At 36.8% G+C, this 6,896-nt stretch overlaps 1 pseudogene; it reads left to right on the top strand.

The window, feature by feature from the left end:
* The first annotated feature begins 639 nt into the window (after positions 1–639).
* Positions 640–1,081, top strand: LOC126015885 (immunoglobulin heavy variable 1-46-like; annotated as a pseudogene).
* Positions 1,082–6,896: the final 5,815 nt, after the last annotated feature.

Below are 6,896 nucleotides of genomic sequence, written 5' to 3'. Positions count from 1 at the left end.
GTCCCCCAAAGCCAGGGGCGATTTCTGAGCGCTTAGCCAGGAGTAACCCCTGAGCATCAAATGGATGTGGCTCGAAAAAACAAAAAAACAAAAAATAAATAAAAAAGAAGGGCAGGACTAATGGGGGAAAATTTCAGTGTTAAATGAGCACTTGTGAAGAGAAAGGTGTGGGAATCTTGTATGACTGACACACAACTATATTTTAATCTTTATTTCATGATGATTTAATAAGAAAATACATAAAAATTAAAAAAGAGTTGATCCAAAATATCTACGTCAAATTTCTGATAATAAAGCCCAAGAAAGTGAAGGTGCAGGATTTGCCAGATGATTCTCTGAGAGGAGCATGCCCTGTCTGTCTAATATCCAGTAGAAATTTCTCTTCTGCAGAGTTAAGAACAGGGTGTGGGTTCATGACCTCAAAGTTTTACTGTTCACACTCTTGAGAGTTAAGCCTAAGTGAGAAGAAGCCATTAGCTTTTTGTTTATATATTAGACTAGGATTTAGCTATGATTATTTCCCCTTATGAATATGCAAACACACTTCTGCTTATTGGAATAAATACAAAAAGTGTGTGTAAGGATATCACAATATACAGCTCTATTCACAAACGTAGTTGTGTGAGCACAGCCCTCAGCATGGAATGGATATAGAAAATCCTCCTTCTGTTCACAGTGTCTACAGGTAAGGGGTCCAGTTCCTGGTCTGAGAAGGGAACTAGGCTCAATCAGGGAAGTCCTTCCAATCCAATCTCTGCCCACAGGTGTGGATTCCCAGGTGCAGCTGGTACAGTCTGGGCCTGAATTGAGGAAACCTGGGACATCAGTGAAGATCTCCTGCAAGGCATCTGGATATACTTTTACCAGTAGTTGGATGCACTGGGTGCAGCAGCGTCCTGGACTAGGGCTTGAGTGGATGGGAAAAATTTACCCTGGTGATGGTGATACAAGATATGCACAGAAGTTCCAGGGCAGAGTCACCCTCACTGCAGACAAGTCCACCAGTACAGCCTACATGGAAATGCGCAATCTGAGACCTGAAGACACAGGCTTATTTTTCTGTGCAAGAGACACAGCGTGACAACCCACATCCTGACTGTGTCAGAAACCTGAGGAAGAGGCAGCTGTGCTGGGTGAAGAGATTAAAGCAATGTTTAGGCCTCTTAACCTCTTCCAGTAGTGTCAGGGTCAGAGTTTTAGAAAGAGGCTCCAAGCTCAGGATTCATTTGAAAATCTTAGTATATTCCTTTATCATAAAGTTATAATCAATAGAGACACAGTATTCCTCTAGACTCCTGTATTTTTAATATTTTTATTGATGATTGTCTGCTAGAGATTTCCAGTTTCTAGCAGAAGAACCACATGAAATTATGTCAAGTGCAATCGCATATCCTTTCACTGTAGGTCTTCCTGTAACAAGTACCAACTTTTCAATGTTTACTCACTATTTATACAAACATTATTATTCAAATATTATTCAAAACCTGTTCTGCGGAAAAGCAATTAAATGTTCAATTTTATTTCCATTATGTAAAAATACAAGGCAGGAAAAATCAGAAATGTGTGAAATGTATGCAAAATACAATTGGAGTAATGTGAGGATGTCATTTTTTTAGTTCTTCCTGTGAGTTTGGGAGAGTTACTTGCTCAGAACTGTCTTTTTTTGAGCATCCCTATTTGTAAAATGGAACATGCAACCAAATCCTGCATGCCTGAAGAGAGACGGCTAAAGGAGACTTGAAGAAAAAGACCCCAAGACATCCTGAAGATGTACAACAGACCTATCACAAGAAACCCTCAAAGCAAGAAGCAGTGGTGGGATATATTGGCAAAACTCAACAAAATGAATGTTACGCCTATTATATAGCACCCAGCCAGACTCAGTTTCAGGTTTGAAGGAAGTACATATAGCTTCACAGATAAACAATATCTCAAAAACTTTACAGACTCAAAACCAGCCTTAAAAGAAAAACAGAAAGGACTACTTTAAGAGAAGACAAACCAACAGACACACCAACATTCTAAACAAAGATGACAATAACCCATGACAATTATCTCTCTCAATGGACTAAATGCACCAGTTTAGAGACAATGAGTGGCAAAATTATATCCAACTAAATATTTAGAAAATAAAACAAAGATCTAGCCAAACTGCCCCTAATAAATTAATCTAGAAAAGCAGTCTGGTAACAGGGTTTTCTTTGAATCATAAGAGCCATTGTTAGTGCAAGAGAGTGAGCACAAGAAGATACATGTTCCACTTTGCTCCATAGCTGAACCTTTCTTCTAATCAATGAGCCACATCAAAACAAATAGAATAATGAACAAACTTAAAGGTCAGAAAAAGAGAACAACACAGAAGCCTACCTCACTTGGTACATGAAGTATATATACTATATACTATATATAAATTATATATAAATATATACTATATAGGATATACTATATAGCCTCTATATAGAGAACTTATGTTGAGGATGTTCAAAGAACTTAAAGTAACCATGGATGGACATAAATAATAGTCAAGGCTAAATAAAAAACATGATAGCAAGCCATAATAGCAGAATCACACAGTTAGAAGAACACGTAGAGGAACTTGAAGAAAAACTACAAAGCAACAATGACAAAGAAGTCAATAAGAAAGCAGGAAACAAAATATTGGAGGAAAAAATTAGGTATATAATAAAAAAATAAAAGAAAGAACCCACGAATTATAGGAATACCAGAAAGGGAGGAAAAGGAGGAAGGAAAAGAACAAATCATGAAGGAAATAATAGCAGAGAATTTTTCCACTCTCTGGAAAGAAAAACCTGTACAAATCCAAAAGGAAAAGAGACTACCTAATAAAATAGACCCTACAGACCAACATCAAGTCATATGGTAATCCAATTGGCAAAAAAAAGAGAAAGATGAATTATTTAAAGCTATAAGGGAGAGAAAAACCCTCAGCTACAAAGGAAGGGACATGAAAATCAAACCAGACCTCCCCTTTGAAACAATTTAAGCAAGAGACATATAATGACATATATAATTCACTGAATGAAAGAAACTACCAGCTAAGAGTCCACTACCCTGCAAAATTCTCATTCATATGGGAGGGAAAAATAAAAACATTCTCAGACAATAAAGAGCTCACATTATTTATGCTAACCAAACCAACTCTAAATTAACTACTCAAAGATGTATTACACAGTTCAAACCCCCGATTGTAACAACAACCACTCTACTCAATACAATAGCACAACAATTCGCCCTGTCAATTTTCTCCTTAAATATCAATGGGCTAAAATTCCCAATTAAAAGACAGAGTACAGGGTTGGATCATAAAAACAAAAATCAGATATCTGCTGCCTACAAGAAACACACCTAAAACAAAAGGAGAACCACATTACTTGAATCATCTTTTTAGCCACATAAATTAGCTTTAAATTGAGTTGGGAAAATGGATGGTACCAGGGCCAGAGAGTCATATGAATATTTAGTAGAAATAAAAAATGATCAGAACTGAACATCAAAACCAAAAGTCAAGGACAACAGAATCAATACCCAATCTACAACAAGCTGTACAAGTGAGGACCACTTACACTAGTATTCTGAGGGGTAAAGGAGGGAGATATGGGATGCATGATGGGAAGAGGCATGGAGTGAGGACAACACTGGCAGTGGGAATGCTTCTGATTTATTGTCACTATGTACCTTAAATATTACTGTGAAAGATTTGTAATTGCTCTATCGAACCCGCAAACAGAGAGGATGCCCCAGGCCAGCTACTAGGCCATCCAACCAGGTTGGAAAGAGCCCGCCCCTTCCTGCCGAACCTGCGAATCATCTAACTTATAGTCTAATTTATAGTCTAGCTTATAACATATAGGTCTAGCCAACACAGACCTAACACTCTGCTTCCTCAGATAAACAAAATTCTACAAAACAGGATAGCAAAACGCTGAACCAGCTTGAGATATCTATACAATTTTAGACAAGCCACCTGGCTAGGAAAAAAACTCTAAATCAAATATACCTTCAAGCACCTCTGATACAATTAGTACAGCAAACCTCTTTATTAAATAGTCTGAACACTCAACATTCAAAACCACAAAATGCTAAGAAATATGCCTAAACCAAGGAAGACTGGCAGATGGGGAAATAGAGATAATGTCTATTAAGTTTCTAAGCCAATCATAATGCACAAAACCAATAGATGAGAATCTAAAAACAGCAATGAACACCTTAGCAGAGGAAATCAAGGAATCACTACCCTGTGAGATTAAGAAATCTATAGATTAACAATTGAAACAGTTCAAAGAGGAATTTTTACTGAAGATGAAAGAATCCATCCAATTTTAACTAAGGGAAATAAAAATCATGTAGACAAGTCATACTAACAGAATTACACAGTCAGAAGAATGCATACAGGAACTTGAAGAAAAACTACAAAACATCAATCACAAAGAAGTCAATAAGAAAACAAGAGAAAAAACAGTGGAAGAAAAAATTAGGTACCTAATGAACAAAGATAAAAGAAATAACCCACGAATTCTAGAAAACCAGAAGGGGAGGAAAAGGGGAAAGGAGAAGAACAAGTAATGCGGGAATTAATAACAGAGAATTTCCCCACCCTCTGGAAAGAGACACCTATACAAATCCAGAAGGCAAAAAGAGCCCCTAATAAAATAGACCCTACCAGACCAGCTCCAAGGCATATAGTAATCCAACCGGCAAAAAGCAAAGAGAAAGATGAATTCTTTAAAGCAAAAAGAGAAAAAAAACCCTTAAGTACAAAGGAAAATACAAAAGCATTAAAGAAGACCTCCCATTTGAAACAATCCAAGCAAGAAGATATATTTAAACTACTGAATGAAAGAAACTTACAACCTAGAGTCCACAACCCAGCAAAACTCTCATTCATATGGGATGAAGAACTAAAAACATTCTTAGACAAAAAGGAATTCACACTATTCGCAATGACAAAACCAACCCTAAATAAAATACTCAAAGATGTATTACACAATTCTGTAACAACAACCACTCTATTCAATACAATAGCACAACAACCCTCTCTGTCAATAATCTCCTTAAATGTCAATGGGTTAAAAACACCCCCATTAAAAGACACAGATTAGAGGGTTGGATCACAAAACAAAAATCAAATATCTGCTGCCTACTGAAACACAACTAATGGAACAGAATAGACACAGACTTAGAATAAAAGGATGGATATCAATTATTCAAGCCAATGGTAAAAAAATGGATCAGCCATCCTTATATCAGACCAATCTAAAAAATGTGCTAAGAGACCAAGAGGGTCACGACTTACTGATCAGGGGAACATTAGACCAAGAAGTACTAACTCTGATCAATATTTATGCACCTACTATAGAGCCAGCAAAATATATAAGGAATTTACTCACAAATCTAGAGAAACATATTAAAGGAAATGTAATAGTACTAGGAGATTTCAATACTCAACTGTCCCCACTAGATAGATCCACCAAACAGAAAACTAGCAAAGAGGTAAGAGCCCTAAACAAGAAATTAGAGGAAATAGGACTAATGGACCTACAGGGCTCTTTACCCCAAGAAAAAAGAATAGACATTCTTCTCGAGTGTACATTGAACCTTCTCTAGAATAGACCATGCCTTAGAATATAAGTCTAACTTACATAAAGTTAGAAATATGAGAATTGTTAGAAGCACCCAATCAAAACATTATGCAACAGAGATCATGATTGACTGTAAAAATAAACTTTGAAGAATTCAACACCTGGAGATTAAACAACATGCTACTCAACAACAGTTGAATCGAAGAAGAAATCAAGGAAGTAATAAAAGGATTTCTTGAGATGAATGACAATGAAGAAACAAATTGTCAAAATCTGTGGGATACAGTAAAAGCATTAATTAGGGGAAACTAATAGCAATACAGGCCTATGTCAGGAAAGAGGAAAATGACAAAATCAACATTCTATAAGGGCACCTTAAGTACCAAAGGAACCCAAACACAGTCAGAAAAAGAGAAATAATAAAAACCAGAGCAAAAATAAAAAACATAGAAACAAATAAAACTATAAAAATTAATGAGACCAGTTGTTTTTTTTAAGTAAACAAGATAGAAAAATCACTGGCAAGACTCACCAATAAAAGGGGGAAACACCCAAATAAATAGGATCACAAATAAAAGGGGAGAGTTTACAACAGAACCCCAAGAAACCTAAGACATCATGAGTGAGTATAATGAACAACAGTACTCAATCAGGCTAGAGAACTCTGAAGAAACCAACAGATTTCTTGAAAAATATCACCTTCTGAGACTCAATAAGGAAGATGTAGAAAGCCTAAACAGTCCAATCACAGATAAGGAAATTGAGACAGTAATTAAGAATCTCCCCAAGAACAAAATTCCAGGTCCAGATGGTTTTACAGGTGAATTCTTTCAAACATTCTGAGAAGAATTACAACCACTGTTCCAAAATACTGAAAAGACTAACTCCCTAACTCCTTCTACGAGGTGAACATCACGCTTATTCCCAAAGATGGGAAAGACCACACCAAGAAAGAAAATTACAGACCAATCTCACTAATGAAGATAGATGCAAAAATCCTCAACAAAATCTTAGCAAACCGAATCCAACAATACATCAAAAACATTGGGGCCGGTGAGGTGGCACTAGAGGTAGGGTGTCTGCCTTGCAAGTGCTAGCCAAGGAAGGACCGTGGTTCGATCCCTCAGTGTCCCATATGGTCCCCCCAAGCCAGGCTCAATTTGTGAGTGCTTAGCCAGCAGTAACTCCTGATCATCAAACGGGTGTGCCCCCCCCAAACAAAACAAGACAAAACAAAACAAAAGATTATACACTATGACCAAGTGGGTTACATTCCAGGGATGCAAGGATGGTTCA

The sequence above is a fragment of the Suncus etruscus genome, chromosome 8 (assembly GCF_024139225.1).
Source record: "Suncus etruscus isolate mSunEtr1 chromosome 8, mSunEtr1.pri.cur, whole genome shotgun sequence".
Lineage (NCBI taxonomy): Eukaryota > Metazoa > Chordata > Mammalia > Eulipotyphla > Soricidae > Suncus > Suncus etruscus.
This window is presented reverse-complemented; position numbering and strand designations above follow the sequence as displayed.